Source organism: Emydura macquarii, unplaced genomic scaffold (genome assembly GCF_026122565.2).
Source record: "Emydura macquarii macquarii isolate MOO-44397 ecotype Brisbane River unplaced genomic scaffold, CSIRO-AGI_Emac_v2 contig_2422, whole genome shotgun sequence".
Classification (NCBI taxonomy): Eukaryota; Metazoa; Chordata; order Testudines; family Chelidae; genus Emydura; species Emydura macquarii.
In genome coordinates, this window is record NW_027132559.1 from 15,436,934 (window position 1) to 15,456,068 (window position 19,135).

At 42.7% G+C, this 19,135-nt stretch overlaps 1 long non-coding RNA gene across 1 annotated transcript; it reads left to right on the plus strand.

Annotated features, from left to right (window-relative positions):
- Nucleotides 1–9,499: 9,499 nt before the first annotated feature.
- On the plus strand, nucleotides 9,500–18,332 carry LOC137162071 (uncharacterized). Its single transcript, XR_010922266.1, has 4 exons — nucleotides 9,500–9,569; nucleotides 11,868–12,010; nucleotides 13,669–13,699; nucleotides 18,196–18,332. It is a non-coding gene; the product is annotated as an uncharacterized lncRNA (long non-coding RNA).
- Nucleotides 18,333–19,135: the final 803 nt, after the last annotated feature.

The window sequence follows — 19,135 nt, forward strand, 5'->3', positions numbered from 1 at the left end:
GGAAACCTGCGGAATGAAAAGGATTTCACAGTGTTTGGTGAAATATCTTTACGATCATTTAGCCACCCCCTACCTCCTACAGGCTGCCCCTCTGTGTTCAGGGAGCTGCACTGGAACTACAGCTTACTGGATCTTTCACACCAGTGGAGCAGGTTTTGCCTGACAGTGAAGCAAAATGAAGGACTCAGACTGACCCAGATCCTTAAAGGTATTTAGGTGCCTTCAAATCAGTGGGCGTTAGGCACCTGAATACCTTTGAGGATCTGGTCCTCAGTGCTTTTCCACATGCAAATTGCAGTCCTGATTAAAGTGATCCTGAACTGATAGTGGAGATGTTGTGTTGCATTCCGAATACTCCTACTCAAACACACATACTAAAAAAAACGAGAATCCTGTAGCACTTTAAAGACTAACAAATTTAATTTCTGTAGGCATAAGCTTTCGTGGGCTGCAACCCACTTCAGATGCAAGAAATAGAAATCAGATAGGGGGTGTATATATATACACACATCCAAGGGTAAGGAACAACAATGGGGAAGTGTTGAACATCCGTCCTATCCGGCCGGGTTGCTGTGGTCCTTCCTCGGGTCCAGACTTTGGGAGAGGCCACAGCGCCTTCCTAAATGGAGAACAGTTAGCTTTTGTGCCCAGGTCTTAGCCCTGGCCCTCGGACAGGGCTGGCAGTCCCATGGTCTTTAGCCTTCCACCTCCCGGTGGGGTGAGGCACGGATGCAGTCTATTGCCTCGGGCCCAGAGGCCAGTTGAGGCAAGCAAGCAGTTTAGGGCCCTGACCCCTAGGCAGGGCGGGTCAGCGAGTAGCCTGTGGCCCCGGCCCTCAGGCAAGGCGGGCCAGCAAGCAGTTCAATGGCCCGGCCCTCAGGCATCCGCTAGCTATAGCGGTAGGGATCCGATAGCTATAGCAGTAGGGAGGAGTAGGCTCTTCCAGGGTTGCTAGGGAAAGGGGGAGGGGGACGCAGGCCCACCTGTCTCCACTGCATCCCAGCCCAGGGCCCTAGCAGTGGCAAAGGTGTTGCCACTGAGTCGGTGGGGCTCCCGCCGCAACACGCCAATGGGGTCCTTGTCCCAGACTCAGCCACTGTCTATGGCTGTCCCTGGGCCACTTCCTCCCCGTATCCCCAGGTACCTGTCTCATCAGGGTCCTCGGGGTCGCTGTGGTACTGGGTCCGTGGTAGGCCCGCCAGTCTCTCCTCGTCCACTGGTGGCAGGGCGGGGAGCTCCTCGGTGACGGGCAGCTCCTCCAGGTCACTGGGCTCCTGGGAGGCTTTGGCATCAGGCAGCTCCTCCAGGTCCTGTTCGGCTTCTGGGGTCTCAGCTTTGGGCAGCTCCTCCAGGTCCTGTCCGGCCTCAGGGGGTATCTCCCATCCGGGTTGTCACTGGGATCTGGGAGCCCGGTCCAGTCACTGGGGTCTGGTAGCCTGGTCCAGCCAGGGCACGGAGGCCCTACCCAGGCTCTGGGTCCTGAGGAAGGATCGGAGGATGGTTGGGGTTTCCACTCTGGGAGGCGAGCGTCCCTGGTATCAGTTCAGCTCCAATCTGTCCGAGGCCTCAGCCAGTGGGGCAGCACATCTGCCTCCAACAGCAGTCTCCTCTCTACTAAGCTCTGGGGCCTGTCTTTTATACTGCCCCTTCCTATAGGGACTCCACCCTGCTGTCGCTGATTGGGCTGGCCGGGTGGTCCTATCCCTGCCTGGCCTTTTGGTTGCTCTGCCGGCCCTGTCACAACCCGGCCTTTCTGTTGCTGGGCAGACTTGTCTTCTGGGACTGTTTCAGTCCAGCCAGGTCGTTGCGGCCCTTCCTCAGGTGCAGACTCCGGGGGAGGCCACAGCGCCTTCGTACAGGAGGGTAAGTGTTAGCAAAGTCCATTCAGTTAGAGTAGTTGAGGCCTATTCACTATCATTGAAGGTAAGAATGTGTGAACAGTGACAATTACTTCTTGTAATGAGATAACCATTCCAAGTCCCTATTCAGACCCAGTTTGGTTATGTTAAGTTTGCATATGAGTTCCAGCTCTGCAGTTTCTTGCTGAAGTCTGTTTTTGAAGTTTTTTTGTAGAAGTATGGCAACTTTCAAGTCAGCTACAGAGTGTCCTGGGAGATTGAAGTGCTCTTCAACTGGTTTATGGATGTTACCATTTTTATGTCTCATTTGTGTCTATTTATTCTTTTGCGTAGTGACAGTCCAGTTTGGCCAATGTATATGGCAGAGGGGCATTGCTGGCACATGATGGCATATATCACATTAGTAGATGTGCAGGTGAATGAACTCCTTATGGTGTGGCTGATGTGGTTAGGACCTGTGATGCTGTCACTAGAGTCGATGTGTGGGCAGAGCTGGCAATGGGGTTTGTTGCAGTGATAGGTTTCTGGGTTAGTGTTCTTGTTGTATGGTGTATGGTTGCTTGTGAGCATTTGCTTCAGGTTGGGGGCCTGTCTGTAAGCAAGGATAGGTCTGCCTGCCATGGCTTGAGCGAGTGAGGGATCATCTGCTAGGATAGATTGTAGATCCTTAATGAAGTGTTGGAGAGATTTTAGCTGGGGGCTGTAGGTGATGGCCAGTGGTGTTCTGTTGTTTTCTTTGTTGGGTCTGTCTTTTGGTAGTAGGTGACTTCTGGGTACCCGTCTGGCTCTGTCAATTTGTTTCTTCACCTCTCCAGGTGGGTATTGTAGTTTTAAGAATGTTTTATGGAGATCCTGTAGGTGTTTGTCTCTGTCTGAGGGATCGGAGCAAATCCGGTTGTATCTTAGGGCTTGGCTATAGACAATGGATCGTGTAATGTGTCCAGGGTGGAAGCTGGAGGCATGAAGATATGTATTGTGGTCAGTTGGTTTTCGGTATAGGGTGGTATTAATGTGACCATCCTTTATTTGTATTGTAGTGTCCAGGAAGTGGATTTCTTGTGTGGACTGGTCCAGGCTGAGGCTCATGGTGGGGTGGAAATTATTGAAATCCCAGTGGAATTCTTCGAGAGACTCTTTCCCATGGGTCCAGATGATGAAAATGTCATCAGTGTAGCATAGGTAAATGAAAGGTGCTTGGGGACGAGTTTAAGGAAGCATTGTTCTAGGTCAGCCATAAAAATGTTGGCATACTGTGGGGCCATGCGGGTGCCCATAGCTGTGCCACTGACTTGAAGGTATAGATTGTCTCCAAATCTGAAGTAGTTGTGGGTCAGGACAAAGTCACAAAGTTCAGCTACCAGGTGTTCCATATCATCATCAGGGAAAAAGTTCCTGATGGCTTGTAGTCCATCTTTGGAATGTTGGTTTAGAGAGCTTCTACATCCATAGTGGCTAGGATGGTGTTTTCTGGGAGATCACCGATTGATTGTAGTTTTCTCAGGAAGTCAGTGGTATTGTTATTTGGGTAACATTAATGTTACCCAAATAACCGTATCACAAAGATAGCTAGGAGTGCTGGTGGCATAGGGCCTGAGAAGAAAGTCCACATAGCCTGACAGTCCTGCTGTGAGAGTGCCAATGCCCGAGATGATGGGGCGTCCAGGATTCCCAGGTTTGTGGATTTTGGGTAGCAGATAGAATAAACCTAGTCACGGCTCAGGGGGTGTGTCTGTGTAGATTTGTTCCTGTGTTTCTTTAGGGAGTTTCTTAAGTAGATGTAGTTTCTTTTGGTATTCCTCAGTGGGATTGGACGGTAGTGGCTTGTAGAATGTGGTTTTGGAGAGTTGTCTGGCAGTCTCCTGTTCATAATCCGACCTATTCATGATAACTACAGCACCTCCTTTGTCTGCCTCTTTCATTATAATGTCAGAGTTGTTATTGAGGTTGTGGATGGCGTTGCATTCTGCATGGCTGAGGTTATGGGGCAAGCGATGTTGCTTGTCAACAATCTCAGCTTGTGCACGTCAGCGGAAACACTCTATGTAAAAGTCTAGTCTGTTGTTTCGACTGTCAGGAAGAGTCCATGCAGAATTCTTCTTCTTGTAGCGTTGGTAGGAAGGTATCTGTGGGTTAGTGTGTTGTTCAGTGCGGTGGTGGAAATATTCCTTGAGTCAGAGACGGAGAAAGTAGGATTTCAGGTCACCGCAGCATTGTATCATGTGTGTGGGGGTTGTGGGGCAGAAAGAGAGTCCCCGAGATAAGACAGACTCTTCTGCTGGGTTAAGTGTATAGCTGGATAGATTTACAATATTGTTGGATGAGTCAAGGGTATCACAGTTGTGGTCTCTTGTGGCATATAGGAGTTTTGATAGTTTAGAATCCTTTTTCCTCTGTAGAAAAGCAAAGTTAGTGTTGTAAATGGCCCATTCTGTGGAAGTTTGGCCTTTCATGAGATTATCCAGCATTGAGAGTTCTTTCTTGATCTTCTCCTGTTTGCTGTACAGAATGCTGATCAGGTGGTTCCGTAGTTTTTTTGAGAGTGTGCGACACAATCTCTCACCATAGTCTGTATAATATGTCGATCGTAAGGGATTTTTCACTTTCAGTCCATTTGGTACGATGTCCATTTGTTTACACTTGGAGAGGAAGACGATGTCTGTCTTTATCTGTGCAAGTTTTTTCATGAAGTTGGTAGATTTCCATTTCATACGGCAAAATTCAGTGCCTTCCATGGTGAAAAGTTCCAGAGGGGTAGCCGGGTTAGTCTGTATACAGCAAAAACAACGAGAGTCCTGTAGTACTTTAAAGACTAACAAATTTAATGTCTGTAGGCATAAGCTTTCATGGGCTGCAACCCACTCATTACATTATCTCATTATCTCATTACAAGAAGTAATTTCACTGTTCACACATTCTCACCTTCTAATCAATGGTTGTGAACAGGCCTCATCTACTCTAACTGACTGGACTTTGCTAACACCTACCCTCCCCATTGTTGTTCCTTACCCTTGGATGTATATATATACCCTCTATCTGATTTCTATTTCTTGCATCTGAGAAAGTGGGTTGCAGCCCACGAAAGCTTATGCCTGCAGAAATTAAATTTGTTAGTCTTTAAAGTGCTACAGGACTCTCGTTGTTTTTGCTGTATACAGACTAACATGGCTACCCCTCTGGAACACATGCTAAAAACACCCTCAGATCTGTGTTTATTATGGGCTCAGGGCTGCATTCTCCATGCAGCCAAAAGTCCCCAGAGTCATCCTGTGCTGTCTCAGTGACAGTGGAATTGTCCAATCAAATCCACCTTTTGTTCCTCTCCACTTTCTCATTTTAGGAAGCTCTGAATCCAAGAAGAAATTGTTCCTCCTCAGTTGAATTTGTTTCACAGAATTAAAGAGCCTTGTGGAACAGGTATTGTGAGGTTAACAGTGGATTCTGACTGGGTGAGACCTACCTTGTCCTTGACCTCTCTGGGCTCTAATAAAGAAACAAGGGGTCCAAGACCCAAAAATATCACTGTTGTCCCTTAAGCAATTGTAGCGCTGCCTCTGTGACGCTTGCTGTGTGCACCTGTCAGTGAGTATCAGCTCTTCACTTTGTCTGTCTCCTTTTCACTGTCCTCTGGTCCAAGTGCTGGATAGCAGGGATATGTGGCCATTTCCAAATTTCTGGAAGATTCAAAGACACTTTGGTAAAATATTACAGTGCTCACTGTGCAAATATACAGTAGGTTGGACTGTAATAAATGATACTTGTGGTTAAAGTACTGATCTGGGACTCAAGAGACCTGAGTTCAAATCCCGACTCTGCCACAGACTCCCTGTGTGACCTTAGGCAAGTTAATTTGCCTTCTCTCATCAACTGTCAAAAGGGTGATAATATAATAACTTCCTTTGTTTGTCTAATTAGTCTGGAAGCTCTTTGTGGCAGGTACTCTCATCATGTGAACCTATATGGTTTTGCTGATCTCAGTGAGGCCACTAGGCACTGCTGTAATAGAAATAATGAAAGTCATAATGATATACAATAATTATGGGCTATCTTCTCCATAATTGTCGACAGTATCTGTCCATTAATCTTTTGTACTTCGCTGTTTGCATAATTTATTGTCTATACTATGAGCTGCCCCCCACCCCATGCATCTGTCCCTAATCAAGGACCACCCATAATTCCAGCCCACATAGAATCAGGCCCACTAGCTATGAGGTGTCAAGAACCATGGAGAGGTTTAGCGTGCCCTCACCCCTCACTGACTTGAGGAGAGTTGGCCAGGTGCTGTATGTAGTCAAGACAGTACAAAGATGATGCTAGAATTCCTCAGATTAGACAGGGAAACAATGGGGCTATGAACCCACTTCCCTGCCACACCAGCCAATAGAGCTGGGAATGCACCTTGAACTCTTGTAGCAGTAGTCATGGTCCTGGAGGTAGGATACCTGCCCCACGACCTCCTGTCAGGATGATGTCCTTCTGCATCTTCCCCAATGCACCTCATGACCTGACAGGTTCAGTGTGGCCTTATTCTGTCACATATATAATACTAGGCAACTTCTCTCCCTCATTCTTCTTTGAAGACTGTAGTATTATAATTTTTCGGTAACAGTTTTGCGCAGACAATTTTTTTTACATGCCTCTTCTTTACACATTCTCCCTAACAAAGTGACAGCAGCAGTTAGTAAAACAGACAAATTTATGACAAAGCAACAAGAACTGTTACTAGACCCTCAACATTTCCGATTTAAATTACACGGCCACATTACATGACCAACAGAACCTAATGATCCCAGAGACACTCCCAGCAGATACCACAATCATTTGCATGTTAAGAGACAACTATTAAAATAACAGGACCAATGTTTTTAACCCCTCTTAACCTATACAGTCTCTTTTGACACTGCTGACCATTATGTATTGATAACCTGGGCCCTGGCTGGAGCTGACAGAACTGCTCTTTGATGTCTTATTTCTGGAAAGGAGATCACAAAAGGTGGTGATGGTCACAATCTCCTCAGAACCTCCCTCGTTGAGTTCCATCTTGTGCACCATGCTGTTCCCTGTGGAAATGAAACAGCTAGAGAATATTTCAAAAGGGAATGAGCTGAGGTCACCTCACACTTTGCTCAATGCCTGCTTTACTGTTGACTCTTTGCAAACCGAGTTGCGTGATTAACATCTTTATTTGGTTAAGGGGTGATTGGCTTCAGCTCAGGCTGAATAGGACAAATGAAGTTTGTAGGAGCTGAGAAGGTGAGGAAAACAACACAGAGACAAGCTTGGAATGGGAATTACTTAGGCTCTCTCTCTCACTATGCAAACCCCTGCTGGTTTCTAGAGTAGCTGTTATCTCCAGGTTCTTCACAAGGTTTGGCCATTGCTCTTTACTTCAGACCTCGCAATGGTCATTCATGGCTTCATCCTCAGCAAGATAGATTGCTGCCTTCTTCATACTTACTTTGGAATGGACCAAGTTCCACCAGGCTACAGGTATTTTAAAAAAAATCCCCAGAGGAGAGTTGGGCTTTCCCTTGCCCTTCTACTTTCCCTTTGCACAAGTGGGATGATATGCTACAGCTTCAACAAACTAGTCTAAGGACTGCTTCTCAGCTGGTGTAATTTGGCTTAGCTCCATGGCAGGGATCTGCTCATTTGGTATTTTCAAGGAACAAAATATAAATATTTCTAGCAAATGGCATCTCAATATAAACTTGTTTGCCCAGTGGTGCTACCTCCCTCCTAGGCTATGAGAGAGACATTTTGCCATTTGATGGAAAAAATTAACAGAAACACTGGTCTCTTCTCCTCAACCTGGGACACTGGTTAACAGGGAGGATAGTTTTTAAGAGGACCCCCCCATAGTTAAAGTATTAGCAGTACATCATTATCCATGGGGAGAGATCTGAATCTAGTTCTTTGGAAGAGAGAAATTAAGGGATTTGACAAACTAGAGATGTTAATTAATTTTCAAGAGTTTTCCTCTTTTTCATTTGGGTTTTGGTCTTTTTTTTTTCCTACAAGCTTCCTGCTGTTGTTACATCTAGACAGATCAAGGCATGTCAATTGGATAGTCAGTAAAATTATAGGAATCTTGCATTCACTAAGATTATAGACTCACTTGTAAATTACTTTTTAACTCTTCATTTTCACTGTTATTTCTTTGGTGCATTTTATTCGAAATGCAGCCGTTTTCATTGTTACAAGCAGTCAGTTAACCCTGCCTATCACTCATATTTTAAACTCTTTTTGTACTGGCTTCCTGTATAGTTTCATATTAATATTGAAGTCTTCTTAGCTATCAAATACCCAAGGCTCTTACTGGTTGTGGTCTAGCATTCCTGACCAATCATATAGTTTTCTATATTCCTTGAATTCCTTAAGAAGCAGCAAGCTGTTTAGTTTGTCTGGAAGGCAATTTTGAGACACTAGAAGCCAGAGATAGAATTTTCAGAAATGACTAAGGGATTTAGGTGCTCAGTTCCTGTTAAAAGTCTATGGTAGTGGCATGTGTCCAACACCCTTAAATACCTTTGAAAATTCTATGCTAGAGCTTTTCTAACTGTGAAAGTACAAATCTATGTTGACATTCAAAGCAAGTGTCTTTTGGTTTTTGTTTCTAATTGCTGCTTTTAATTGTTTTAGAGCTTTGTTAAATTTAATTGTACAGTGCCCTACCTTGAACCTGTATTCTGTCATGTTATTTATATATATATATATATATATTTTTACCCCAAATTATGTTTAGAGCTATAGAACTTTCATTTATTTTCTGTACACTGCCCCTTTAAATTTAAATAGTCTTTCCACTAAGTACTGGGAGCATGAGCTGTGAGACAATTCCAGACAGAAGATTTTCGAGGAGGGAAGAACTCACAATGTGCTCTCTCTTTGTCCCCTGAAACATTTGGTTTTTTTTCCTTAAGCTAAAATTAAGCATCTTGACTGGAAGCACATATTGGTACTTTGTGTGCAGAAAATATAACACAGAGGATACCAAAGCACTATATATATATATATATATATATACATATACACACACACACAGGAGTCATTCACCAGCTAATGCAATGCAGGCACTTCTTGAGTGGAACCCAGCAACTTTTTAGTTGTATGCAGCAACAGAACATAATAGTTTTGGATGGCGGATGAAGAAGAATACTAATGCTAATTGCAGTTCAGGAGAATTTAGGTAGGCAGAATGTAATTACTAAAATGGCTTTTGATCAGAACATCAGGGAGTTGACATTATATTTGCTGGAAATAGTGCATGGAGATCTTGAATGACCCTCAGTCAGCCCACAGATATCACAGTGATGAGCAAATGAGAAATTCCTCCAAGCAAGAGAGAGAAACTGGTTTTACCTGTCAGCCAAGACACATCTTCAAAAGTGACCCAAAATTTTGGGTGCCCAACTTGGGACACCTTAAAGGGACCTGATTTTTCACAAAACGCTGAGCAACCTCCTCTGAAAATCAGACCCCTTCAAAGTATCTTATTTTGACCACTGTCACAGGATGACAGGGCCCTTTAAGAGGACGCAGGATCCTCAGCTGCAGGCCTTGGTGCCCGATTGGACTTAATGAAAGGCATCCTGGCCTATAAAAAGGGTGAGACAGCTGCACATGGGATGGCAGTTGCCTGGAGATGCTGCAGGAAGTAAAGAAGACACCAGCAGGGACAGGCTATGAAGAAAGCCAAACTTCAGGCAAAAGGTATTGGGAGGAAGACCCTCAGGGAGGAGGGGTTGGGCACATCTGAAACTGGGAGGAAGGCTTTGTAAGCTTTTCTCTTTTGAAAGGCTTTGTGCAGACTTAATAAACTTAATAAATTCCAAAAGGGGGAATGTTTTGAATATCTGGAATGTTTGGACTTTTTAAGAGATCCTGAATGAAAAGGAAATGGGGGCAGCCCTCAACACAGCCACATTTAGTGAGTAGGGGTGCTGCAGTGCAGTCATGCCCTTTGAGAGCCACCCAGAAACTGAGGCACTGAAAATTATTAATTTATAGGCCAAGTCCTGCAATAGCACAGTGACCCCTAGCACCATGCTCCAGGGTTGTTTCAATACCGATATCTGCTGTCTGATTCCTCTGGGGCATATGCTATCCGGTTACTAACAAGTCATGACCCTGTTTAGCTTGCAAATGCTGACAAGATTGCAGCTGGAGTGATATGGCTGAATTATACTAGCTTTATCTTTGTTTCCTCGTTCACCTTTTCCACATTGTCCTCTTCATTCTTCCTATATGCCGCTTACAATCTCACAATAGGTCAGACTGATTGTGCTGAAAATGTGGTCATACACATTTTTGGAAAGTGGCATGTTGTTGCCCTCCTCTAGGCCTGCTTGTTAAAACAACAAATCACAATACTGATATTCTAGATGTGCCAAAATATACATTTTCAGAATTGGAAGCTGACAGTTAAGTGGTAAAATCCACCTTTGTTCCAGCCTTACCTTCAGCTTACTGGCTTCTACAACCAATATCCTTAAATTGCATAGTGAGAAATTGACATGGTATTGTGAGTACCAGAGCCTCATGGAGAAGAGAGATTCTGCTTAGAGTAACCCAAACACACAGACAGAAAGTGCCTTCTCCCTTGTTTTATTTTCTAATGGAAGAACACACACCCCTTTAGCAAATTCCAGATGTTCTCTTCTACACAAAAAGAGGTGTAATGTTTGCCTGCTTCACAGGAGGATTGTAAGCCTCAACTAATGTTTGAAAAGTACTTGGAGTGTCCCAGCTGAAAGGTGCTATGTAGATGCAAAGTATTGTTGCTCCTTAGTAGAGATGAGCCTCAACTAAATCTGGATCAAGAACGCCTCTCTGTATAATCGGCCAAACCAAAGCTCTACTTCTGAGCACCCCCAAACTTGGGAGTTCAAAAATATGGATCCAGATCTGAGTCTTCCAAATTGAGTTGTTTGGAGTCACCTTTTCTAGAGATACATTTAACCTATGAACTCTAATGTGAACCAGGCCCAGAATTTTGGTTTAGACCCATCCTTGAGCTTTAGGGAGATAGATAGATAGATAGATATACACACATTTTTTTTAAACCAGGCTAATTTTTAAACAAAAGACCCAGAGCCGGATTCTCAACTGACATCTGAGATGCTAGCACCTAGACTTTGGCTTGACCTTTCACAACATAGTAATAATATGATGTATTTATATACCAGTGCTGTGTAATTGCTGATGTAGTGTAGATAATAAGTGCTGCGCTGCAATATGTTTGCCATACAATTGCACACCGCACATAACTTTTATGGAATGTTCATAAAAGTGCCCAGAAATATCCATTATCTGTGGATAAACCTCAATCTCAATTTGTTAAACTGCCAAAACATTCAGATCTATAGTGCATGTCATTGTGACCTGCTGCATTCAACTGTAACTGGGCACCTATTTGCAGAAGTATTTAATATTTCTATGTGTGGTACACTTTTTAATTCCCCCCTAATATTCACAAGATCTGACTGCTGTGGGAACCTAACTTTTTTGAATGTAATGACTTTTGTGCATTTAAAATTGGTCATCATATTAGCATGGTGTTTTCTCTTTGAGCTCTTTCTTTTTCTTCTATTAAAAAAGAAGAACCCAGAGAAGAAAAAGAAAATACTGATAAATACCCCAGTGCCTGTTTTTTGAACGTACAGCCTTTCAGTCTTACATTCAAATATGTGTTCATTTAAATGCATGACCTGGCAGCTGCACATTCACATAAAGCAGGTTGTGGGACTATGCAATTTTATGATCTAATGATATCATATAATCCAAGAAAAACAAAGTGATATCAGGAATCTGCACTGATGACAGCTCGTTTGCTAGAAGTCTAGCCAGGTAATCTAGATTCTCTGAGAAGAAAAGGTATAGAATAAAAGAACATAGTGTTGATTTCAAGGTGAAATTTTCAAAAGTGCTCATTGTTGGCCTAACTCTGCTTCTGTTAAAGTCAGTGGGAGTTTTACCATGGACTTCAAAATGAATGTTTGTTTGTTTCAGTGATTAGACATGGAGAATTGGATTTTCAGAAGTGCTCAGCATTGACCTAACTCTGTTCACCTAGAACTTATTAGTAAAACTCAACCTCACAGATTTTCAAAAACTGTAGAACAACCGTGCAGGAAGAACGCTTTTCTCAACTGGTAAATAAAACATTCTATCTATCGTCTGAAATTCAGAATCAACTTTATTGAAGGCCAAGTATTCCTTAGAATCCCAATACAGGAATTTACTTCAAGGGGAACTGGTTGAAGTTCAGAATGCATATGCAATAAAGCACATAGTGAGTCAGCCCAGCGCCCTGTTTTGTTGCCAGACAATTGGCTATAGCCTCAGTAAATAAAATTGCCTGTCCATCGAATGTAAAGGCCCCATATAAACATGTATGTCCAGAGCTGTGTTTTATAACAGATGCTGTACTTTTGAAGACATTCTATTATGTCTGCTACCTCAGTAGCATGCTTATACCTACCGCACTTGTAAACACCACACAGCACATAATGTCTTATTCCTCAACTGCTGTTGTTCCTACTCATTGAACCCTTTAGCAATGGTACAATCAATAGCTAAACACTCTACAGTGTTCAGAACGTTCCAAGCAAGTGCATGAAGAATGTACTGAGGGGTTAGCTTTCTTCATGTTTTGAGTTGGGGTGGAGATTTCTGATCTCCATTGCAGGTGGCTTCTCTGAAGATGACAGATTCTGGCATTTTGCTGATCAGGAGGCTGTATAATGTATATCACTACTGTCTTGTGGGACCAGCTGTTCCATTAGAAATAGATTTGAAGACGTATATCCCTAAGTTTATTGAAGAATATCCTTGATTACAGACACAAACTTTACATCAAGCCAATAAATAAATAAATGGTTCTCAGCAAGTGAAATGTGTGCTATTCAAATATTTGGATGGATTACATCATGCAATTAAAAAAATCCTGGGGAGAAATTCACATCATTGAAAGAATCAAAACTAGGGGACCTGTAACCTAAACATTAATATCAAAAATAGAATGGAACAGAAAGTAATAGTAAACATGCATATGAAATAAACTACCAGGAAAGGTGAGTGAAACATAGGGTGTAAATGAGTTGAGTGCCCACCTAGATTTGGGGAAAGTGGGATCCAAAACCAGACCAGCATCTTGGGCAGGATGGAGGGTCAGTTACTGTTTTTAAAAGGTCTCATGCTTTTAATTTTTTGGCACAGTAAAACTTTCATTAGTTTTAATGACTCAAGCACCATGCTAAATAACCTTTACATTAAATCCCTTTAATCTAACAAAATCAATCAGCCTAGGTGTGACCTTTATGAAGCTATTTTATGATACTTTTGCTTTTCCAGAAGAGCTAAAATATTCTCTCTCCTCAATATATTCTTATAATGAACAATGTATCAGAGCTGGCTTTGGAATGCCCAATGAAACCTGCAGATTCTTGTTTGGCCTGATGAGTCAAGAGGGAGCCCCAAATGTGCCCAAGTTATTAGTCATACCCCTGCTCTTGAAAGTAAAAAACACTGGCTCTGTATAACTGCGATTGTCAACTTGATGATTACCCTGAAATCCCAAGGGTGCACTTCCCTTCATGGTATCAAGATGGTGGAAACACCCTTTGTATTCCTGGACTTTGAAGAACAGAGAGAATTCCGTTCATGAATTTTCAGAGAGGGGGAAATTTAATAAAGTGTGAGGGGGGGAAATCTTTGGGCAAGTTACATCCATGGCAGAGTATCAGTAAGAAAAGTCTGTTTCACAGTCTAGCAAATAAAATGTGTAATCCGCATGTTTTTAAACTGACAGGGTTTGTCAGGATGCTGAGGAGAGTGACAAGGTAAGATTTTAAGAGCCCATAAATTGCTAAAATGGGTGTTAGGATCACCTGACCTCCTGCATGACACAGTTTCACCCAATAATCCCAGCAGTGGAGGGAATTGTTCTTCCTTTTTATTTAACTGTTCCTGATTTTTTTTTTCTCCATTCCAGACTTTCATAGATTCCAAGGCCAGAAGAAACCATCTAGTTTGACCTACTGTGTAACACAGGCCATAGAATTTCCCCAAAATAATTCCTAGAGCATCTCTTTTAGAAAAAACACGCAATCTTGATGGATTCTCTAGCATTAGCAATTTACCATGACCCTTGGTAAATTGTGCCAATAGTTACTCACCCTCCTTGTTTAATGTTTAAAAAAAACTTTATTCCCTGTCTGAATCTATCTAGCTTCAACTTCCAGGCATTGGACCAGGTTATACCTTTGTCTGCTAGATTGAAGAGGTCATTTTCAAATATTTGTTCTCCATGTAGATACTTATAGATTATAATCAAGTCACTCCTTGAGCTCCTTGAGTCCATCAATATAAGGAATTATTTTTAAACCTTTAATCTTTCTCATGGCTCTTCTCTGAACTCTCCAATTTATCAGCATCCTTCTTGAATTGTAGACACCAGAACTGGACACAGTATTCCAGCAGTGGTCTCACCACTGCCAAGCACAGAGGTAAAAAACCTCTCTCCTCCTACTCAAGATTCCTATTTATGTATCTGGGATCGCATTAGCCCTTTTGGCCCAGAGTTGCACTAGGAGCTAATATTCAGCTGATTACCTGCCACAATCCCCAATCTTTTTCAAAGTCACTGCTTCCCAGGATAGAGTCCCCCATCCTGTAAATATAGCCTACATTCTTTGGCTTACTTTTAACATTCTCTGTAAAAGAAGGCATTTTCAGAGATTTCCTTTGGGATTTATTACTACAACAAGTATATCAGGGGTGCAGAAGAGCCATTTCCTATGGGACTGTGACCACTGTTGAAGGACACTGCTTACAAGAGACTGAGAGTACATCTACAGAGGTAAAAGCCCCACAGCACATCCACGGCTGGGCTGGGTCAATTGATTCAGGCTCATGGGTTTTTTAATCCCGTGTAGTCATACCGTCAAAGACCTCACCGCAAGTGAGTCGTTTTTCGACCTTAGGTGTACACAGGAAGGTTTTACCAGTTACATAGATCTAGTTGAACAGGTATAACCCCCCCCTCCTCCTGTGTGGACACTTGACTGGTTATTGGTTTAAAAATCATACCCCAAAGACTTTTCCATGTAGACAAGGCCCAAGCTTGGGGAGTCACTAGACACAGCACCGGAACAAGAGTGGAGCTGTCTGCTGAGACCAGCTAGTGCCTTATGGCTAACAGACTTTAGAATCTCCAATAGGAAAGACATTTGAGGATGCAAGTTCCTTCTAAAGAATGTGGACTTAAGAGCCTGTCAGACCAGCCCATCCCAGGGGTGGGGAGATCACTTTTATTGCTTTATAATTGTTGTGAATATTTATATTATTTAGACATTGTACAATATTGTATCTCTTTACACTGTGTGACATGCTAGCCTGTGCATGGCTGAAGCCTACTTTATCAAACATCAGGCAAGCAAAGATTGTTTTTAAAAGGTATTTTGTGAGCCAGTGCATGTGCCTGCATTTCTGCAATGTGACCATACCCACAGTCAGAAGCCTAATAGGCACTATTGTGACAACTTATATTTATACAGCATCTTTTATCCAGAGGGATCCCAAAGCACTTTGCAGATAGTCTGCATAGAAATCAGTACACAATTCACAGAATCGCAGCCACCTCGGGTGTGAAATGTAGCAAAAATATAACCTCATACAGCTGCACTACATTACAGCTTGAAGAGGACATGGCAAGATTCATTTGAATTATGGTGAAGTTAGGTAATTTCTTGGTGCCCTCCCTAACACATTTGGAATTTGGTCAATACCCTCCTACTTTTGTGAAAAGCATCCCTGCTCTGCCAGTGACTTCCAGTGGACAAGCCACTTATGTCTCAGCTTCTCATGTGTAAAATGGGAATAATAATATTTCCCTACCTTGCAGTGCTGTTGTGAGGATAAATACACAAAAGGTCGTGGGGTGCTCGGATACTATGGCAATAGGGGCAATGTAAGTACCTTACATAGGTAGGCTACTGGAACTTTAATAATACTGACACATTATCAGGAAGAAGAAGAGCTCTGTATGGCTTGACAGCTTCTCTCTCAACAGCAGATGTTGGTCAGATAAAAGATGTTACCTCACCCACCTTGTCTCTCACATTATCAGGAGCTCAGTTTTGCATCTCATTTTTCAGATAATGTTTTTCTGCCTTCAGCTGAATGCTTCAGTACTAATGGAGGAAAGAGAAGTGCCACCAACTGATCACTAAGGATTGGCTCAAACAGCTATTCCATGGCAGTCTTTCACTCAAGTACTGACTGGGTTTGAACCGTCTCAGTCTGTGGAATAGGTGAGACTGCACAACTACCTGGCAGAGCAACACAGCCACATCATTAAGTGTATTTATTTTTTTTATAGCATCTGGGCAAATCCACAGGAAATATCAAAAACACATTGTAATAAAACACATTGTAATAAAAACATCTGCCTGCAGTAACCAATAAGAGTGCAATCAACACAGCGACTGATGGAAATATTAGCCACCAATAGCAGGAGGAAAAAAAAAAACCTGATGACCCACTTACCTGGCTCAAGCAAAACATTTGAGTAAACAGATGACCCCCTGCAGGACATCATGTTGGGCTCTAAAAACCCAACAAGAAGAATGAGTTTCCAGAGGTAAGAAGCCTCCACCATGAACAACATCTCTTCCTCCAGTCCCAGCCCATATCTGGGACACAGAATAAGGTTTCCAGTTCAGGACTCCGGCAGAATGCCTCCAGGATTTACCTTTTTAAAAGCAAAAGATACTGGCTCACTACAGCCGCAATTGTCAACTCATTGTATCCCCTGAAATCCCAAGGGTATGTTTTCCCTCAAAGTACCAAGATGCAAGTGACTTGGCGACTATTAGGAACAAGAAAGTGTGTCCACTAAATTGCCACAAAAGGAGTAGATCTTCATCTGAGCTCTCTAATGTGCAAACATTAAAGATGAGACTTTCAGAAGCGCTCATCACTGGCCCAACTCTGGTCCCATTGATATCAACCGGGAGTTTCAGAGCCCAATTCCACCCTCAGAGATGCTTATACAACTGCCATTGACTTCACTGGGAATCGAATGGGCAAGGGGAATTCCTTTCTTTATTTGCCCTCAGCCCTCACCGTATATTTAATAAATTCATGCAATTGCTTTATCAAGCAAACCTGGCACTCCTCCAAGTGCCTTGTGAGTCAAGCTCTGAGTAAGCCTCACCATAACACGTGAAAACAAGGACACAGAATCATGGTTAAAGTAGACTGAAACAGGTGGGGGGAGCTTTCACTGCACCAGCTGACCACAACACTACCCCCACAAACCAAGGAGAGGAGACGCCCTGCCTCTGATTTTAGTAGGAGAGATGGAGCTGGGCTCTCCGGTCTCCCTGTGACTTTTAAACCTTCCATTAAATAGCTTTTGTCAGATTAAAATCTTTATTCTTAATTTGCTGCTTGAGCGGGTACCTGTTCCTCTCTCAGAACTCTTGTAATAGCCTGGGAGGAGGTAGGGCAGATTCAGAACACTGGTGTTTCTATTCAGAGCCTGCTTGCATTGTGTTTCACCTTGAACACTCAGGGGATTCTCTATTCAAAACTAAAAGCATTTATTGAGACGTCAAAGGCCAGATTTTCAAAAAGTTGTGTGTGCAATGTCACATGTGGATTTGCACGTCAGCTCATGCATGCAAACACCCAATGCTTACCCAAAGCACCCAATATTTACAAGTGAAATATCTGCATACAGATGTGACCAGCTCGGTGCTATGTGTGCATACAAATACCAATTTGCAAGTGCTGAAAAATCTAGTCCTAAATTTACACTACTTGTGTGTGTGTGTGTGTGTGTGTGTGTGTGTGTGAGAGAGAGAGAGAGAGAGAGAGAGAGAGAAATTCTTGCAATCCTTGGTACCATTTACTGCAGCCACTACACAACTAGAAAATGCCAGAAAGAACTAATGAAGTATGTGCAAGTGTCCGACTCTCTGCTCCTCTCCCTTGCCCCCAAAACATAATATAGGTCTTTATGTAACAATTCAGACCTAAAAATGATTACAAATAGGATCATTCTGCTGTTTGTACTCTAAACTGGCAGCTTTTGAAAGGTGTCAAATGACTGCTGCTTCACACTGGGATTTGCTGGAAGCAAACATTTTTAAAGGTTTGAATAGCTTTTAATTAAATGACTTTCAATTGTGTTGATTGAGGGTGTGTCTTTTCCTGGCTGGCAAAGGGAACAGGTAAAGGCCAAGGCAGTAACCAATACCAAAACACTGGAAAAAACACACATCTCAGGGCTTATAACTGACTTGGGCTTTTGGTCTCGATCTCTCAATAGAGACAAAAGGAAAGAGAAGATTTCTCTTGGGTTTATGAAGAAAGCTGCTTACAGGTATAAGCCGATCTGGAGGAAGAGAACAAAGGAACAATGGCTTTGCAGAAATGTTATACCACAGTCTGACTGAAAAAGTTTTACTGAAAGATTCTTTAAGGAAGAATTCTGAACAAGAGCTGGGAAAGATCAAGTAGCAGCTGGAAGGCAAGAATAGCTGTTGGGGGAGGAGAAACTCTCCCTTGAGCATGAATGCTTTAAAATACAGGAAAAGAAATTCATACATTAACATGGAATCCTGCAGTCTGGTATGTGCCATTCTGGCAAACTATCGTCTGCCATTAATTAACCCAATGGTGACTGCTCTGTGCTGTAGCTTTTACTTTACTTGTCAGGAGGATAGTTTTAATAGGAAAAGTGGCATAGGCTTTGTCTACACTGGAAAGTTTTATCAGTTGTACAGGTATAGTTATATCGGTACACCCCCCTTTATGGACATGCTTATTCCAGTGTAAGAGTACTTTCTTTCAATTTAAGCTTAACCCCCTACAAAAAAGACATAAACTAAACCAAAAAAGGCCCTCTTGGTTTACACTTAAAAGTCAGGTCAAGGTAGTTGTGTTGGTCAAGGATGTGAAGAAACCATATCCCTCGCTGACACAGTTATGTCGACAGAATCATCAGTGTAGGTGCAGCCATTACGATGGAAGAATGCTTCCATCAACGTAGCTAACTTTGAGGAGGTCAGGTTCCTACACCGATGGAAAAATCCATTCCATCAGTGTAGGTTTGGGCTACATTATGAGGTTATGCTAGCATAGCTACACCAACATAGCTATGCCAGTATAGTCCCTGTAGTGTGTAGAGATAGCCTTATGCTGGAATAAGAGCATCTAGAAGGAGAGTTATATTTTCATAACTAAATCAATTTAAATTCTCACCCTTG